Source organism: Aegilops tauschii, chromosome 5 (genome assembly GCF_002575655.3).
Source record: "Aegilops tauschii subsp. strangulata cultivar AL8/78 chromosome 5, Aet v6.0, whole genome shotgun sequence".
Taxonomy (NCBI): Eukaryota; Viridiplantae; Streptophyta; class Magnoliopsida; order Poales; family Poaceae; genus Aegilops; species Aegilops tauschii.
In genome coordinates this window covers 573,686,913-573,706,999 of record NC_053039.3, presented here as the reverse complement: position 1 = coordinate 573,706,999, position 20,087 = coordinate 573,686,913, and the positions used below count along the sequence as shown (strand labels likewise).

Sequence of the window (20,087 nt, the reverse complement as noted above, 5' to 3'; positions counted from 1 at the left end):
GAATTAAGTATGCTGCATGCGAGGCTCTCTCCGTACGTGTTTTCATCTGACACGAGCTGTTCTTTATTCGCTTGCACCAAGCACTAGCTCTCCTCTTTCCATGCGGATGCACATGCTAGCGCGTGGCCTCTCACGTGCCTGCCATTGTTACCTGAGCCAAAGGTAAGCTTTTGCTTGGTCTTCTTCGTTGCTGCTAGCTGGCTACACTTGTCTGAGTTCTCCTCTCCACTCCAAGCACACAAACACCAAAGAGAGATGGAGTGCAGAGACAAGGAATGGCTACCAGCAATCAATGGCGCCTCTGGTGAGCGCTGCACTCGGGGCTTTGGGTCCCCTGCTGATGAAGCTCGGCAGTCTACTCGCCAGTGAGTATGGCCGCCTCAAAGGGGTCCGTAGAGAAATTCGCTCCCTCGAATCTGAGCTCACAAGCATGCATGCTGCGCTGGAGGAGTACACGAAGCTGGAAGATCCAAGTGGCCAGGTGAAGGCATGGATATCGCTGGTGCGCGAGCTGGCATATGATACCGAGGACATCTTCGACAAGTTCATCCATCATCTCGGTAAGGGTGGCCGTCGCGGCGGTTTCAAGGAGTTCTTACACAAGATTGCCCTCCCTCTGAAGATGCTTGGAGCTCGACGCGAAATTGCCGGCCAAATCGATGACCTGAAGGACCGCATCAAGCAAGTGAAAGATCTCAAGGATAGTTACAAGTTGAATGATGTTCCTTCTAGCACCACTGGACATATGGCCGTGGATCCTCGGCTGCATGCGGTCTTTGCTGAGGAGGCACACCTTGTGGGCGTGGATGGTCCAAGGGATGACCTTGCCAAGTGGATGGTGGAAGAAGGAAACAAGTCGTCCAAACCTCGCAAGGTGTTGTCTATTGTTGGTTTTGGTGGATTGGGAAAAACAACACTGGCAAATGAGGTTTATCGCAAGTCAAGGGCAATTTGATTGTAAGGCTTTTGTATCAGTCTCGCAAAAACCAGATATAAATAAAATTATGAAGGATGTGATCTCTCAAGTGTCATGCCAAGATGGATCCGCAAAAGATACTAGTGATTGGGATGAAATTAAGTCCATTTCAAAGCTAAGAGAACTACTGCAAAATAAAAGGTAAAGTCGATCTTTGTTAATTCTCTTAGCAGACGTTTCATGCATAGTGCCTGCTGTTTGAGCCACTTCTTATTGACTATACTATTATTAATTCCACACAAAGAAAACAACTCGATTGAGGTCGGCTTGAACAATCCTTACCATCAATGCTAGGAAAGTATTGTGTACCCAGCTATAAGATGCTTACAACATGAAATATTTGTCATCATTAATATATTGGTGTCCATATCCTTCATTAACATGATTGTTTCGCAGTTAATAAAGTAGTCAAACTTCTGAAAAATTTCTCTCCCACATTTAAAGAACAAACTACTAAAGTATGAGCATATTATATATATATATATATATATATATATATATATATATATATATATATATATATATATATATCTTCTTATCATCTTCGTTTGACATAGTAGACTCAAGCATTCTAATAGTTTTTCAGTTCCATAAAGCAAGAAAATGTAAAATATTTTATGGCTGCTTGTGATCCAGTAACAAGTGAGTGATAGTCCTTGTTTATTTTTAAATGAAGCTAGCTTGCAACCATACAGGGAAACATAGGCAATGAACATCATAAATATGTTAGCTACTCCAATTATGTACTATGTGTCTGTGATGCAGAGGTCGGGCGTAATAAATATTTCGTTTTCTTAAAAAAACATGAAGCGGTATTGGAGTTTCATGGCATGTTTGAGTATTAAAGCATAATTTCTTATCATAATTGGTTGACACGATTTGCTAATTTATAGGTATCTCATCATCATTGACGATGTATGGTCTGCACAAGCATGGAACACTATCAAGTGTGCTTTCCCAGAGAACAATTGCTCTAGCAGAATTATAGTTACTACACGCATCATTGATGTAGCCAAGTCATGTTGTTTGGGAGGTGATGACCAGATGTATGAACTAAAATCCCTAAGTGATCTTCACTCTAGAATATTGTTTTTCAAAAGAATATTTGGCTCTGAGAAAAATTGCCCTGACATGTTGGAAGAAATTTCAAATAATATTCTAAAGAAATGTGGAGGCCTACCATTGGCAATTATAAGTATAGCTGGTTTACTAGCAAACCGACCAGGTATCAAGGAAGAGTGGGAGAAGGTTAAGAGGTCAATTGGTTCTGCACTGGAGAAAACTAAGAGTCTAGAGGGCATGCGTAGCATACTATCTCTAAGCTATAATGATCTTGCACCTAATCTCAAGACGTGCTTGTTGTATCTAAGTTTATTTCCTGAGGACCATGTGATTGACAGAACTAGGCTAGTGAGGCTATGGATGGTAGAAGGCTTTATCTCTGCGGAGCATGGACAGAGCAAGCAAGAGGCCGCCGAGAATTACTTCTACAAACTTATCAACAAAAGTATGGTCCAGTGGACATTGGCTTTGATGGTAAGGTTCGAGCATGTCGAGTCCATGACATGATGCTGGAACTTATTATTTCAAAATCAGTTGAAGGTAATTTTACCACTATGGTAGGTGGAGGTCAAAGTTTGGAAAATCAACAAGGTTTTATTCGGCGGCTATCGATCCAGTACATTGACAAGGAAATTGCATCTGCACTGCTAAATGTGGATCTAAGCCATGTTCGAACATTGATAGTAATGCCATCATGTTGCATCAAACATTTGCCCACTCTTGATCAGTTTGAAGCGTTACGTGTTCTGGATTTTGATGGTTGTAAGGATTTAAAGGACTATGATATGAACGGTATGGACAAATTATTCCAACTGAAGTATCTCAACTTTAGGGGCACAGATATATCAAAGTTACCATTAGGGATCGTGATGCTAAGTAATCTACAGACCCTAGTGTTTTGTTATATACATGATCAAGAGTTGCCTGCTGGATTTGGCCGGCTAACTAAACTTGAACACCTAGAAGGAGAGGGATGGATACTACCAGATGGGATTGGGGATATGAAGAACTTACAGTCGATGTCAGGCTTCGTTATTACCTCCAGTAAAACAGATGTGTTGGAGGATCTCAGGAGCCTAACAAGTTTGAAGGAGCACAAGGTTGATCTCAGGTTTGCAAACAGGATATCTGATCAAGTATCTTGCAAGGACAAGAGATGTGAAGAGGTGTTCCTCTCCTCACTGTGCAACCTTGGCACCTGCAAACTCCGATCTTTGGATATAGCACCGTACGGTGCTTCCCTTGACTTCTTAGATTCTTGGTCCCCTCTGCCATCTTCTCTTCAAAGGTTTTCCACGAGCTACATGGATTCGTTCACAAACTTTCCAAAGTGGATTACACCAGCACTCACTAACCTTGCCGACCTGGACATCTGCTTAACTGAAATGACAGAAGATGGGCTGGTTACTCTTGGGCAGCTCCCATCATTACTTTGCCTGAATCTATGGCCATCAAAGAAGTTGGTTGGCATAGTCCAACGCAATTCTTTCCCGAATCTGAAGGATCTGGACTTCGGATTTAAGACTGAACGAGCATATGTTACGTTTGTGGAAGGGTCTGTGCCCAAGCTTGAGAAACTTACCATCACATTCAGTGTGTCGGTGGCAAAAGCTAATGGCTTCTATTCAGGCATTGAGCATCTCCCATCTCTCAAACAAGCTAATATATGGCTTGCTGATAAAGATGCGACACCTTCAGAATGCAAGGCTGCAGCTGCTGCGATCAGGAAAGAAGCATGTGCCAATCCCAACCATCCTGCAGTTACTATTTTTAGGGAACCAGAGGAAGAGGACAATGAAGAGACCGGTGGTAGTGACGAGGTGAAGAGCAAGGGAGATGGTGACGCTGATGAGGATTAAAATGGGATGGTCCTCATCACCAACTACAAGAGGTACATTTCTGGTTCAACTTTCTCTTGTAAGAACATAGTCACATTTTAATTTTCCCCAAAATACATCTGTGTCCCTAGGGGCTTCTGGTTTTCTCAGACTCACATGCTTTACTGTTTTCCTTTTGCAATCCAGGGTATGCTGTGCGGCTCGAGCTTGGAATGTCATACCGAAGGAGGCACTCTGCAGCACACTTGTCGTGGGAGTCTCAACTGAAGCTGAAAGAGAGACACCTCCTAGGAAAAAGTGGTCTCGACTCTCTCAACTGAAGTTGCTACTTTGCTATATACAGTGTTTGATTGCCACTGTCCCTTACTTTGATGATTCAGATTTAAGCTCTGTTACTCAGAGTAATTAAGGTTCCCCCTATCGGAACTTGGAGCCTGAAAACCTACGCTGTTGTTTATTCGCCCATACTTTTATGCATTTTGTAGGACCTAACCTCTATTTGCGTTCAGGAATATTTCTGCTGAGTGCTGAATACTTGATTTCTGTACGTTTCATAAAATTTATGAAAAAATGGGGTTGGGTTTCCCTTGTTCCAGAAATTTAAAGCTTTGTTGAATTACTGTGCAGTGATCAGATCGACTCCATCGTGCATGGCCTGTGTGTTATTATTCTTTGTCAGGTTTGTTCTGAAACGGATGGGGACAAAAGCACGCTGTCACATACCCTTCACGTTTTTCAGGTGAAATGTCAGGGATTGTTCCAAGTGAAATGACCCCATACGTATGTAGTACATACCTGTGTTGGACTGTTATCTAGCATATATTCAGCGTATCTGTACCCTGTTTCTTTTCTTCACATTCGCTGATAAAATCCTACTAAATGAGTGAGTGCATAAATCGAACAGTCTTATTTCTGCTGAACTAATACACTTGCTGATGGAAGTGTGATGCTGATCCTCGGTCGGGTTGCGTGGAAATTTCTGCTGAAGTAATACTCTTCCTGCTGGGCAACTAACTATTCTGAGGTAAGAAGAAGATCCAAATCGAGTAGGCAAAGGACTGATTTATCTCATTTATTTTTGTAGAAACTGAATTGTCCCAACAAGAAAAATATCATGCATCCCAGTACAGTACTTGGTGTTAAATTAACACTGCAAATATTTTGTCTCAATCTGTATGTATACGTGTCTATGGGCAGAGCTTCAGCGCTGCTGCTACTGTAGTTTCCTAACAAGAATTACCATAAGAACCATCAACCTGAATACCTTTATATGGATGGCTTAATCAACCTGAGCACCTTTAACAAATGTACTACTAACAATGACCCGCCTCGCTTCTATAAGAGTTGAAGACTGCATTTTCTTTAACAAGTCGTTCCATTTTGTTTGTTGACTGACTTCTCGACTAAAGCATAAAGATATGATAAATACACTGAATTGTTGTTTGTTTTTGTTGTTGTGTGGAATCCCTGCATCAAATTTAAGTTAACAAGTCAAGCTGCATGGTGAAGGGGGGAGATGTAACTTATTACTCCGTCCCATAATGTAAGACACTTTTTGACACTACACTAGTATGAAAAAATGTCTTACATTATGGGACGGAGGGAGTAGCAAATAAAAATAAAAATCTCTGAGCTCTGGCTGGCTGGGATTTGTACTAGTGAATGTGTCTGTCTTTGTGATTCACATACTTGTTACTGAACCAAAGAAGGATGGGTGGGTGGATGTACGCCACTGAAGAACAAAACGGAAATGCATTACTACTCTGGTTGCGTGTCTCCTCTGCATTACTACTCTGTTTCCTCTGCTCTGGCGTGGGTCTATTCTTCTGGCCTTTCTGGGCTTCACCAACAGCAGGGCACCCCTGTTTTTGCCAAATATGATGATATCTCTCAGTTTGCCCCTGGGTAAATCAGGTTCTACCATTCCATTCATTCTTATAGGAGATACTGTTCTTTGGAACATAACATTGAAACCATGATACATGCGGTTGCCGAAGCCAACACTAGTAGGAAAAGGGGCTTTTACCCCGGTTTGTAAGGGCCTTTTGTCCCGGTTTTCGAACCGGAACTAAAGGGTCGTTACTAAAGCCCTAACACTTTAGTCCCGGTTCTTACACGAACCGGGACAGAAGGTCCTCCACGTGGCCGCTGCTGCCAGCCCAGGCAGGGGGGCCTTTGGTCCCGGTTGGTGCCACCAACCGGGACCAATAGGCAGGGCCTTTTGTCCCGGTTGGTGTCACCAACCAGGACCAATAGGCATCCACGCGTCAGCATTTCAGGGGCTGCGGTTTTTGTTTTTTTTTGAGGGGGGGGGGGGGGGGGGGTTGGGGGGTTAATTTAGGTGTTTCATATATTGTGTTAGCTAGCTAATTAATAGAGAGAAGTGTCCTCTCTTATCTTCGTGCTTGGTCGACGCTACGTACTATATACGTATGGAGAGGACTAGACACGCTAGCTAGTAATCAAATGAAGGAAACAAAAGATCGTCATGAACTTATGCATACAGAGAGAAGTGATATCGACCACCTCTCCTTCTCCGAGAGATTGGTCGAACAAGTTCTCGTATATCTATCCGACACTACCGGCTACATATATACAATAATTATCTCTTAAAATACAATCTCCTAATTAAATTGTAAGAACACAGGGTCCACATAGTATTCTCCGTTTTCAGCGATCACGTGGTCAAGGAAGAATGCCGCCAATTCCTCTTGAATTGCTCGCATACGATCTGGTGCTAGGAGTTCATCCCGCTTCCGAAACATCTAATTTGAAGAAGGGGGTAAATACATATATATATGAATAAATGAAACTCAACACAAATGATGGTAATAAAATAAAATTGTGAATATTATTGCTTACGCACTTCATATTGTTCGTCAGAGTAGCCCCGCTCACAGGTCGTGTAGCGGATGGACTCGCAAACGTAGTATCCACAGTAATTATTCCCGGGTTCCTGCCACAACCACTTTACAAGAAATAGAGGTCAATCAAACTGATAAGCAAGCATGCTAAATGGTATTGATGAAACTAGCGCTTGAATCACTAGGAGATGCGCGGAACATGCTACTATAGTACTTACTTTCGGGTGTTTAAATTGCAGCTTCTTCGGCAGTCCCGGAGCTTTTGTGGTGAATTTTCTCCAAACCCTGCCAGACAAAGAAAACAATTACTTGATATCAGGAAATGAACAAAGTTGCTGATATGGTGGATAATGATCGATTTAACTTAGTTCTCGAGCATTTGAGTCATGTTCGCATAGTCCTGGGGATCTTTTCGTCTCGAGTCTAAGACGGTTACTACTCCCTGCTCAAGCTTAATCTATAGGAGAATATAGTGGAAGCTGCGCATGCATGCATAAGTCATCAATTACATTACCATAACCTGGACTAATAAGGGAAACCGAATATGCACAAGACAGTAACACTCACTTGAAGTTGTAAGGAAAGAGTATTATATCTTTGTTTTGATTTAGTACCAACGATCGTAGCAAGTTGGCCTTGGCTTCTTTGGGATGTTTTTCAACCGTATATGCATCTATGAGATTTGTGTTAATGAACCCAATATCACCGATTTGTCTTTTCTTCAATTCGGCGATCTTCAATCTGCATAATATAGTGAGGATAATTATAAATACATGCAATGAAAGAGCTGACCTATATAGAGAGACTTAATGACAGAAGTAGTACTACTTACAGACAGTAGCAAGTGATCGTTATTTTATCGAGGGCCTTTTGATTGTAAAACTGGAAGAAATCCTCAAATGGAACATTCAGCAGTTCAATTCCAACGAGGTCATGCTCCGGTTTAACTCTCAGCGTCAAAGTACTCATCCCATCAGACTCTCTGCAGGTTTTCATGTACCAATCATGTAATCTTCGCATCATCGTTGTTAGAGATCTTTCATCTTTGACGAGAGGCTTCCCGTAATGGTATTTGTTTTCGTCCACCTCCATGATTTCATAATGTACATCGTCGGGCAGGTAATCTCCAAGATTGCTATAACCGGCCACCATCCTCGGATCATTAGCGACGATGTCTTTTGACACCTTGAGCGGGGGGCACGATTGGTTCGCTTGTTCGCCGAGCTTGGCAATTTTTTTCCCAGCTCGTCGTTCTTTTAACCTTTGATCACTCACAGTACTTCCCGACCGCTCCGCTTCGGCATATGTCTTTGCAAGAATGCGCTCATAGTTGCCTCTCGGCGGAGACTTTGGTGGTTTTGTCAGGGCAGCCAGAGTGCGCTTTGCTTTCACCGGATCTACCTTCTCCTCCGGAGGTGGATGTTTCTTTGCTTTCACCCCTTCAAAGTAGTTTGTCACTTCGGCTCGCACGATCTTCCTGGTTTCCTCCTCGGTTCTCTCGTATGGTAAGTTCTCCGGAGTCTTCAGAGAAGGACCGAATCTGTATTGCCTCCCGCCTCTGGCACCTGTATTGCTAGACGCCGGCAGAGCAGACGGAGCGGCTGCGGCTGTCTTCTTTCCTTGCTTACGAGGCGGAGGAGAAGGACTACGACGCGCCGGAGCAGTCGCAGCGGCGGCAGGTCTCTTCCGCCCTTGCTGACGAGGCGGAGAAGGAGGAGGCTGGCTGCTCTGGCGCCCCGGCGCAGGCGGAGAAGGAGGCGGAGTGCCGCCACGCGCCGGAGAAGGAGGCTGAGTGCCCTGATCACTCGTCGGAGGAGGAGGCGGAGGAGGAGGCGGACTGCCCTTACTCGCCGGAGCCGTCCAGTTCGGAAGGTTGATGAGCTCCTTCCGCCATAGGCACGGAGTCTTCAGAGCTAAACCTAGCCGAGTCTCCCCTTCACCGGTAGGGTGGTCAAGCTGGAGGTCCTCAAATCCCTCCGTTATTTCATCCACCATCACCCTAGCATATCCTTCTGGAATCGGCCGGCAGTGGTAGATTGCGCCGGGTTCAGGAGGTAAAACAGAGCCAACAGCCGCCTTGACTTTGAAGTTCTGCCATTGCGCCATAAGGTGGCAATGTTGAGACTCCGTGATAGCATCCACGGGGTAGCTAGCAGGAGCCGTCAAGACATGCTCCAGCTGAAGCAGCTCGGTGGAAGCCACGCTGCTTCTCCGCTGAGATGGCGGGGTAGCTTCGGGGGTAGTTTTGGCATGTCGACTGCTGTCTCGTTCCTCTAGCGCTTGAACCCTTTCGTGCAGCTTCTGAATTTGGGTCTGCTCCATTTTTTCCTCCTCTCCTGGCTTTTGTAACCGCCTACGTCCGAAAAACCAGCCTTCCACGGAACGGAGCCTGGCGTGCCTCGTGTCCGTCCAGGGTGCTCAGGATTCCTGAGGGCCATTGTGAGCTCGTCGTTCTCTCTGTCTGGAACGAACGTCCCTTCCTGCGCTGCATCAATATATTGCTGAATCTTCTTGACTGGTATTCTCAAAAGCTCGTTCGTCCAAACGCACCTCCCTGATACAGGGTCCAAGGTTCCGCCAGCCCCGAAGAACCAAGTCCGGCAACGGTCTGTCCAGTTCATTGTCTGTGGTTCGATCCCTTTTTCAAGCAGATCATTCTCAGCCTTGGCCCACTTAGGCCGGGCTTTGAGGTAGCCACCTGACCCCGTGCGATGGTGAAGCTTCTTCTTGTTTGTCGCTGACATCTTCTTACTCTTTTCTGATGTCTTGTGGGCCACAAATGCGGGCCAGTGATCTCTGATCTTCTCATACCGGCCGATGAATTCGGGTGTCTCTTCTTTGTCGACAAACGTTTTCAGCTCATTCTTCCACCTCCTGAATAGGTCTGCCATCTTCTTAAGAGCATGAGACTTGATTAATTGCTCTTTAACTGGCTTCTTCGGATCCTCCTCTGGCGGTAGGGTGAAATTTGCCTTCAGCTCAGTCCAAGGATCATCTTTCTGCATATCATTGACATAAGACACCTCAGGGTCTTCCTTCTTAGGCTTATACCATTGGTGGATGCTGATCGGGATCTTGTCCCTAACTAGAACCCCGCACTGAGTAGCAAATGCATCCTTTGTCCGGATGGGTTCAATCGGTTGGCCGTCGCGCGCGATTGCTGTGATCTCAAACCTTTCATCCGAGCGCAACTTTCTCTTCGGGCCTCGTCTCTTTACCGCAGTTGTGCTCGATCCGGAGGGCTAGAAAAAAGAAGAAAGACGAGTGTTAATTAATATGTGTACATACCAAAACAATGAATGCATCAATTAGCTAGTCAACACAGGCTTAACTAATATATTTACCTGGCCGGACTCTGTTCAGTCACCGGAGCCGTCACCACGGGCTCCTTCTTGCACCAGCATTGGGTCACCGGAGCCATCATAATCATGTCTTTCCTCCTCCACTCTTTGATCACCGTAGCCTGCTTCTTCACCCTGTTCTTCCAGACCATCATTGTCGTTAAGATACGACAAGATATCACCTCCGGCTAAGATTATGTCCCCCAACACCTCTTCTGCTTGCTCGTCTCGTCCGTGCTCCATTGTTTCTGCAAATATTACAACATGGCAATTATTACACAAACATGACAGCAGGTGGTTAGTGCAAACGTAGACCTAGCTTATTCCGGGTTTGGGGTGGCCTCGGCAACGCTTCAAGGGTAGGGGCGCGGCGGGAGGGGGTAGGAGACCGACATCGTTTTTTTCTACGGTTTGGGTGTCCTCGAGAGTTTTGGTCGAGCGAGAGGGCCGGGGGGGTGCTCCTGTGGTATAAGTTATGGTCGAGAGGGGGTATAAATATCGACCGTCCATCATGTCGAAGTTATCTGGGAGGGAGTTATATATATCAACAACGACAACATACATACATGGGAAAATAATGTTATCGGGGAGGGGGTATATCGACCCCCCCCCACGTGTTGAAGTTATCGGGAGGGGGTTATATCGACAACGACAATGAACGTACATGGGAAAATAATATTATCGAGGAGGGGGTATATCGAACCCCCTCGTGTTGAAGTTATCGGGAGAGGGGTATATCAACGACGACAGACCCGATAAAACATAAGAAAACGAAGAAGAAACAAAAAGAGGAGAAGAAGATCGAAGAAAAAAAAGAAGAAGAAAAAGAGGAGAAGAAGAAAGGAATAGAGGAGAGAAGAAGAAAAATAGAATTTTTTCTATTTTTTCTTCTTCTCTTCTATTCCTTTCTTCTTCTCCTCTTCTTTTTCTTCTTTTTCCTCTTCTTATTGCCTAATGCATTGTTCATATGAATATACAAACATTTGCATATTCTACAATAATTAATATCACCAAAAAAATCTATGAACAGAAAAAAATCCTAACTTTTCTAAAAATCTATCTTTTGCATATATACATGAACATATACACAGAGAACATATATACACAGAGAACATATATACATGAACATACATATATACATTTTTATAAAAATGCAATAAAAAGACAGGGAGGAAGGGGGCAGTGCCGACCCTGACCAAGGCGACGGCGGCGCGTCGGGGCAGGGGCAGAGGCGACGGCGGCGTGGTCGGGGCAGGGGCAGAGGCGTCGGCGGCGAAGGGCGGGGCAGGGCGACGGCGACGACGGGGACGGGTCGGGGCGGCGCGCGTCGGGGCAGGGGCGCGGCTGACGGCGAGGGCGCGGGCAACGACGACGGCAACGACGGGCACGGGCGACGGCGACGGCAACAGCGGGGGCGGCGGGCGGCGTCAGGGCAGCCTGGCGGCGTCGGCGGCGTCGGCGTCGTCGGGGCAAACTGCAGATGAACTCTGAAAAATTTTCTAAGTGTTTGCTTATATAGCAAATCCTTTAGTCCCGGTTCGTGGCACCAACCGGGACTAAAGGTAGGCATTAGTCCCGGTTGGTGGCACCAACCGGGACTAAAGGGGGGGCATTGGACCCGGTTGGTGCCACGAACCGGTACCAATGCACCCCTTTAGTCCAGGTTGGTGGCACCAACCGGGACCAAAGGCCTCTTGCTGCCCACGTCGCGGCCAAAAGTTTAGTCCCACCTCGCTAGTTGAGAGGGGCTCGGAGTGGTTTATAAGCCCCGCTGCGGCTGTTGTCTCGAACTCCTCTCTATAGCAGGCTTCTGGGCCTAACTTTGGCGCGCTGCCCGTTGAGCCCTCTAGCCCTTCTGGGCCTGTATTTGCAAACCCGAGGGTTGGAAGGCCCAGCGGGCAGCGCCCCAACAACTTTTTTTGCTGTATTTAGTTTTTTTGTTTTCTTTTTTGCTTTATTTAGTTTGTTTTGTTTCTACTTACAACAAAAAACTTATTTATTTTATTTTATTTTGTTTCTAATTACTTATTTATTTTACTTTATGATAATTCTTTTTGCTATTAAAGTTTCTATCAAAAAAAGTTCTTTATGAAAATTCTTTTTGCTGTATTTAGTTTTTTTATTTTCTTTTTTGCTTTATTTATTTTGTTTTGTTTCTACTTACAACAAAAAACTTATTTATTTTATTTTATTTTGTTTCTAATTACTTATTTATTTTACTTTATGATAATTCTTTTTGCTATTAAAGTTTCTATCAAAAAAAGTTCTTTATGAAAATTCTTTTTGCTTTTAATGATTTTGAACAGAAAATACTTCGATAATTTTAGTTGAATCAATTTTATATGATTTTAGTTTCAATAATACTAGAGGTTTCTTATAATGTTTTGAACAGAAAATAGTTTGTTAATTTTAGTTTCATAAATTTTATTAAAGTTTATTTTATTTTGTCGGAACACAAGAAGTCCGGAGTTTTAATAATTTATTAAAAATAAAAAAGAGGCGCAATGCTCATTGATTTGCTTCAAGCCTTTCGGAATAGTGTAGACTGCACTGCACATAGCTCCATGCAGTCTACCTTATTCCTCAAGGCTTGAAGCTAAGAAACGTGAGCATTGCGCCTCTTCTTCATCGTCTCTGCACTCAGGGCTTATAAACCGCTCCTTCTCAGCTAGCGAGGTGGGACTAAAAAACTGCTTAGTAAGAAACTCTAGTACCGGTTCATGCCACGAACCGGTACTAAAGGTGCTCGTGGGGCCACAACCTCATTAGTACCGGTTCGTTGCACCAACCGGGACCAAAGGATGCAATTGGTCCCGATTCGTGCCACCAACCGGGACCAATGGCCTTGCACAGCGGCGTGGTGGTGGGAGTTTAGTCCCACCTCGCTAGCTGAGAGAGAGCCGCACCTGTTTATAAGGTGCGGTGCGCCTGAGCTGTCGAGCTCCTCTCTAAAGCAGGCTTACGGGCCTAACCTCTCTGTACATGCCTGTGGGCCTACTGGGCCTTCTGCGGGCCTGAATCCTGGCCCATGGATGAGTTTCTAATCGTATTCAGGCCGTGGTGGCCCAGTAGGTGGCATAATTTTTAATTTTTGGCCTGTTATTTTTCATGCATTTACTAATTATTTTGAGCTATAAGACCCTAAAATTGAAAAGCATTTCAAATGAACTCTGAAAAGGTTGAAAGTTGGCATGGTATCATCATTTCATCCACATAGCATGTGCAAGAAAGTTGAGAGGGTTACGGCAAAAACTAGATGCACTTCTTGTACAAAACGGACAATGGTATCATACTCGTCTATTACAAAGTTGGCATGCTATCATCATAATAGTTGCGGGAGAAAGTCTTCACTTTTTCTTCGCTTGTGTCATTTGCTTATTGTGCCGTAACCATGGATAATCTTCATCGTTTATCAGGATGCTTGGGTCAGCCTTGACTTTGAAGGGAGGAATTTCATGAAACTTTTCATAATCTTCAGACATGTCTGTCTTGCCCTCCACTCCCACAATGTCCCTTTTTCCTGAAAGAACTATGTGCCGCTTTGGCTCATCGTATGATGTATTCGCTTCCTTATCTTTTCTTTTCCTCGGTCTGGTAGACATGTCCTTCATATAGATAACCTGTGCCACATCATTGGCTAGGACGAACGGTTCGTCAGTGTACCCAAGATTGTTCAGATCCACTGTTGTCATTCCGTACTGTGGGTCTACCTGTACCCCGCCTCCTGACAGATTGACCCATTTGCACTTAAACAAAGGGACCTTAAAATCATGTCCGTTGTCAAGTTCCCATATGTCCATTATGTAACCATAATATGTGTCCTTTCCCCTCTCGGTTGCTGCATCAAAGCGGACACCGCTGTTTTGGTTGGTGCTCTTTTGATCTTGGGCGATCGTGTAAAATGTATTCCCATTTATCTCGTATTCTTTGTAAGTCAATACAGTCGAAGATGATCCCCTCGACAACGAGTACAACTCATCACAAACAGTGGTGTCACCTCTGAGACGTGTTTCCAACCAACTGCTGAAAGTCCTGATGTGTTCACATGTAATCCAGTCGTCACACTGTTCCGGGTGTTTGGAGCGCAGACTGTTCTTGTGTTCATCGACATACGGGGTCACCAAAAGAGTTCTGTAGAACTGTGTAGTGTGCTTCAGACCAAGAATATCCGTCCCTGCATATTATTGAGTTCCCCCCTCCAAGCGTGCCTTTTCCAGTCAGTCTCCCCTCATACCGCGATTTAGGGAGACCTATCTTCTCAAGGCCAGGAATGAAGTCAACACAAAACCCAATGACATCCTCTGTTTGATGGCCCATGGAGATGCTTCCTTCTGGCCTAGCGCGGTTACGGACATATTTCTTTAGGACTCCCATGAACCTCTCAAAGGGGAACATATTGTGTAGAAATACGGGCCCCAGAATGACAATCTCGTCGACTAGATGAACTAGGACGTGCGTCATGATATTGAAGAAGGATGGTGGGAACACCAGCTCGAAACTTAATGTGATTGCTGCTCTGCTCCCCAAAAGGATTAATGCCATCCGCGCTTAAACCAAACCATACGTTCCTTGGGTCAGCTGCAAACTCAGCCCAGTACTTTTTCTCGATTTTTCTCCACTGTGAGCCGTCAGCGGGTGCTCTCAACTTCCCGTCTTTCTTATGGTCCTCACTATGCCATAGCATCAACTTGGCATGCTCTTCGTTTCTGAACAGACGTTTCAACCGTGGTATTATAGGAGCATACCACATCACCTTCGCAGGAACCCTCTTCCTGGGGGGCTGGCCGTCAACATCACCAGGGTCATCTCGTCTCATCTTATACCGCAATGCACCGCATACCGGGCATGCGTTCAAATCCTTGGACGCACCGTGGTAGAGGATGCAGTCATTAGGGCATGCATGTATCTTCTGCACCTCCAATCCTAGAGGGCATACGACCTTCTTTGCTGCGTATGTACTGTCGGGCAATTCGTTATCCTTTGGAAGCTTCTTCTTCAATATTTTCAATAGCTTCTCAAATCCTTTGTCAGGCACAACATTCTCTGCCTTCCACTGCAGCAATTCCAGTACGGTACCGAGATTTGTGTTGCCATCTTCGCAATTGGGGTACAACCCTTTTTTGTGATCCTCTAACATGCGATCGAACTTCAGCTTCTCCTTTTGACTTTCGCATTGCGTCCTTGCATTGACAATGACCCGGCGGAGATCATCATCATCGGGCACTGGTTCCTCTTGATCTTCAGCAGCTTCCCCCCTTGCAGCATCATTGGGCACATTGTCTGGTTCCTCTTGATCGTCAGCAGCTTCCCCCATTGCAGCATCACCGTATTCAGGGAGCACATAGTTGTTATCGTCCTCTTCTTCTTCGCTGTCTTCCATCATAACCCCTATTTCTCCGTGCCTCGTCCAAACATTATACTGTGGCATGAAACCCTTGTAAAGCAGGTGGGTGTGAAGGATTTTCCGGTCAGAGTAAGACTTCGTATTCCCACATATAGGGCATGGACAACACATAAAACCATTCTGCTTGTTTGCCTCAGCCACTTCGAGAAAATCATGCACGCCCTTAATGTACTCGGAGGTGTGTCTGTCACCGTACATCCATTGCCGGTTCATCTGCGTGCATTATATATAATTAAGTGTGTCAAAAACCATTACAGAACATCATGAATAGATAATTAAGTGACCAAATTTATAGAAGTTCATCATCACATTAAAACCAAAGTACATACATAGTTCTCATCTAACAACATATATATAGCTCTCCAGAGCATCTAATTAATTAAACCATACATTGAAACTATGTAAAACATTTCAATGCGAAAACAAATCCGATCATAATCGCAACCAAGGTAACAATTGATCCAACGGCATAATGATACCAAGCCTCGGTATGAATGGCATATTTTCTAATCTTTCTAATCTTCAAGCGCATTGCATCCATCTTGATCTTGTGATCATCGACGACATCCACAACATGCAACTCCAATATCATCTTGTCCTCCTATTTTTTTTATTTTTTCCTTCAAGTAATTGTTTTCTTCTTCAACTAAATTTAACCTCTCGACAATAGGGTCGGTTAGAATTTCCGGTTCAACCACCTCCTAGATAAATAAAATCTATGTCACGTTGGTCGGTATATTTGTCATAAACAATAAATGAACCAAATAGTTATAAAAAGATAATATATACCACATCCGAATCATAGACAGGACGAGGGCCGACGGGGGCGGATACCAAAACCATCGCACTATGTAATAAGTAAGAATTTTTTCCTTTCAGAAAGAAGATAAGAACAAGAGGCTCACCACGGTGGTGCTGGCGACGAGATCGCCGCGGGCGATCGACGGCGGTGAACACGGGGACGGGACGTGACGGACCGCTAAACCTAGACAAATCTCGGGGAAAATGGAGCTCGAAGGTCGAGTTTCGAGAGGAGAAAGATTAACTAGTGTGGCTCGGAGACGGATCACAGCAGTACATCGTGGCCTGGAAGAATAACCGGAAGAGCCGTTTTTGGGTGGAGTACACTCCAGTAAATTCTGCAGAAACTATAAGGTGCAGCTGCAGAAGAATGATTCGAAAGGGTCTACCTTGCAAGCACATATTCCATGTACTGAAGTACTTGAATATATCTGAAATACCAAAGTGTTTAGTTCTTGTGCGGTTCACGAAAGACGCAAGGTTGGGACTGCCCGCCAGGCGCACAAGCGATCTGTTGGGATTTGGATGGACTGGAGCAGCTGAAAGAATGAAATATAGCCAGGTCAGTGTGTTGGCTTCAGAAGCTATGCATGCAGCATGCAAACACCCAGCTTTGTGGGATCAGTTACAGGAGAGTTTGAAGACCGTGATAGCTAAGAGCCATGAGTATGATCAGCTAAAGGAAAATTTGAGTAAGAAAACGGCTGATCATAGTACTTGTGCAATTGAATATGTAGACGATGGTGAAGGCAACATAGTTGAAGTTCATGATCCTATTAAAGTATCAACGAAAGGTGCAACTAAGGTAGATGAGAACCGCCCTATGTCGAAAAATGGTAGGCCACTTTCGTACGACGAGATCAGAATCAGGTGTGGCGCATGCAAATTGCTAGGGCACACTAAACGCCGCAAGAAATGCAAACTAAATAAGAAGTAAGTTTTTGTATGCATTGTAGGTTATAATTTTTTTTAACTTGTCATTCATTAACTTTTCCTGTTATCGTGTGCAGAAGCGTGGTGGGCGAAGAAGAGTAGAACAGTTGCTAAAGTTATGTTAGGATGAATCCAGTGATCTAATAGTGAGGTGTTTACAATGTGTTACTGCATACATGATACATGATATATACTATTGCAAGAGGCCAGTACCTTGAGATAGTGCTTGTAGCATATATGGACTAAACAGGAGGCGGTCACTAGGGACTTTAATCATGGAAAATGGATAGCATTTTAGCCATTGTAATGATGGCATCTTTTGTGTTGTCCACTGTAGTTATATTATATTAGAAAACTAGACGATACCCGGCATGTTGTTGCGGGAATGTTTTGCAATATATTCATAGAGAAATGGTCACGTGTAACATGAATATGTTGTTGTGGGAATATTTTTTTTGCATGTTGTGGTGGACCTTTCTCCATACATGTTGAATGACGAGGTGGCAAACTTGCATGTTAAGAGAAATAGGTTAGTGGTGGCTAGTTGTTTAGATATAGAAGATGTAATTATGTGTGGTAATAATTAAATTTTTTTTACTCCTTTGGTTCACCACCATTTAGATATAGAAGATACCAGCTCACTTTGGTCTATAGTATAGACTTCGTACCAAAAACCCACCATTTTCCCCTCATAAAGAAAAGAAAAACCCACCATTTTATGGCTTGTAGTGTAACTCGGGCCGCTTGTCGCGATGACGTGGAGGGGGGGTGACGGATGCCGTTAGACGGCGCGACACACGGCCGCTCCCGTTGCCGAGACCATTTAAAAAAATTCTTTTGATTACAGCTTGTTTAAATGGGCCGCGTTGGCCACCTGGTCGGGGCGGTTCTTCCCTCGCGATCTCCACGCGCGTTCTATCTATCCACTGCGACCGCTGCGGCCGCCGCCACCGATCCACGTCTTGCCGCCGGTCACGTTACGCCATGGTTTCGTGGAGCGACGATTCGAGCTCTTCTTCGGATGGCGAATCCGTGACTAGCCTGCAGGTACGCTCCTACTATATAATCTCCAAATAGTGCTAGGCTTAGGGTTAGGGTTCTTCATTTCCGGTATTTAACGCAGGGCGTTGATTTCTGCATTATCTCTGTTGTTTCATTTAGCTTCCTATGACTATCCCTTGCTATGAATGGAGTGGCATTGCTCACGATCTGTCTTCTCGTTGTCTGCATCGAGAACCTTGCGTCAGGCTAGTTGCTTTTGATTCCTTGGACACTGGCTAACGTTTTCTTGCCTGTGGTCAGAAGGTATGTTGTTCCGTACTGTAAATATATGTTTACATTACCTCGTGCTCGATTTACTTCGCGGTAATCCATTGTTCTGCCCAAAATTGCATACAATTTCAATTAATTTGTGCATTTACAAAGTCCGTATTTATGTTGGTTTTTTTTACGGTCTAATATTTGTTTTAGCACATAATAGCATATACTTGTAGTTAATTGATCCATATATATATATATATATATGTATATCATTGCATGCTACATTTTGTGTTTATATGATTGAGACCATATTTTTAGTGCATTGCATGTAATTGTATTGCATTTGTGCATATATGATTGAGACCATATTTTTTCATACTGTAGGAAGAAGTGAAATGTAACTATGTGGAATGGGTAGACCCGGAGTGGTCAGTGGCTACGAAGTTCTGCCTGAGAGAACTGTGGAGCATGTATGACGAGAAGCTGAGACAGAATATTAAGAATGCTGAAAAAAAATGCATGTTAATTGGAGAAAAGAGGAGGACGGAGGAAGAGCTGAGATTTTTCAAAATGGACTTTGCTAAACTGGTGGCTGATAAGGAGGATGCTCTCACGCAGTTGGGCAATGCAAGATTGTCACTTAGCGATCTCAAAGAGGAGCTGGAGAAGAATAAGATGGCAGACCATGGTTGTGCCAATCTACATCAGGTCCTCAGGGTAAAGGCTGAGAAAGACCGAGACCGGGTGGTGCTAGAGAGAGACTAAGTGATGAGAGAGAGGGACCAGCTGAAGCAAGAGAAGAAAAAACTTGAGTATATTATTGCAGATTTTCTCAAACAGAAACATGGGTACGTTGATAAGATCAAGAAGCTGAAGGAGATTTGTGATGAATTTTAAGTATGTTTTGTGGTTTATTGTTGAACAGAATGATCAAGTCCTATCCGCATTGTGGCCAGTTCATTTGTGTAAGGTCTAAGTATATTGTATTAACCAATAAATTATATCACTTTCGAAATAGTTTGCCCTTGTTTGACCTGCATCCTAATGCGGGTTCTCGGCTAAGCACTGAAATTCTTTTGCTTCCACCGGAGCTCTAAATCGTACTGATCAAGGGGGCGAAATAGTAGTTGACCATGTGATTGATGGTGCTACTGATCCTGATCTTCATGATGCAGAAAAGGAAAAGGCTAACAAAAATGCAGCAAAAAAACTGTGCAACGTGATTTCAGGCAACACATAACGCCAAGGGAGTCTGGCGCAAGACACGAGGAAGATCCACCTGCGGACGCCGATCCCGAGAGATCCAGCGGCAATCATGCGCACGGGATCCCAGGTAGATCTGCCTACTCCACCAATCGCAGGATCCACGGGTGGCCCGTCTGCGTCCGACACACGGGCTGTCTCCACCGAGCAGTCGGGCGGGACCGGACCTGGAGCGTCCCCCCGCGCCAACTGGTGCTCGTCGACTGGGTCGCCCGCGCGGGGACCGGATCTGTCGTTGTCTCGGGCGCGGGATCCCACACCGGATGGCACGACAGCCGAGGTTGATTCTCAAGCAAACAAAAAGGAATTTATCAAATTTTTTTCTTATTGTTGAATAATGCCAAA

At 44.6% G+C, this 20,087-nt stretch overlaps 1 pseudogene; it reads left to right on the top strand.

Moving 5' to 3' along the window:
* The first annotated feature begins 212 nt into the window (after positions 1 to 212).
* LOC109743735 (disease resistance protein RGA5-like) lies at positions 213 to 4,443 on the top strand (annotated as a pseudogene).
* Positions 4,444 to 20,087: the final 15,644 nt, after the last annotated feature.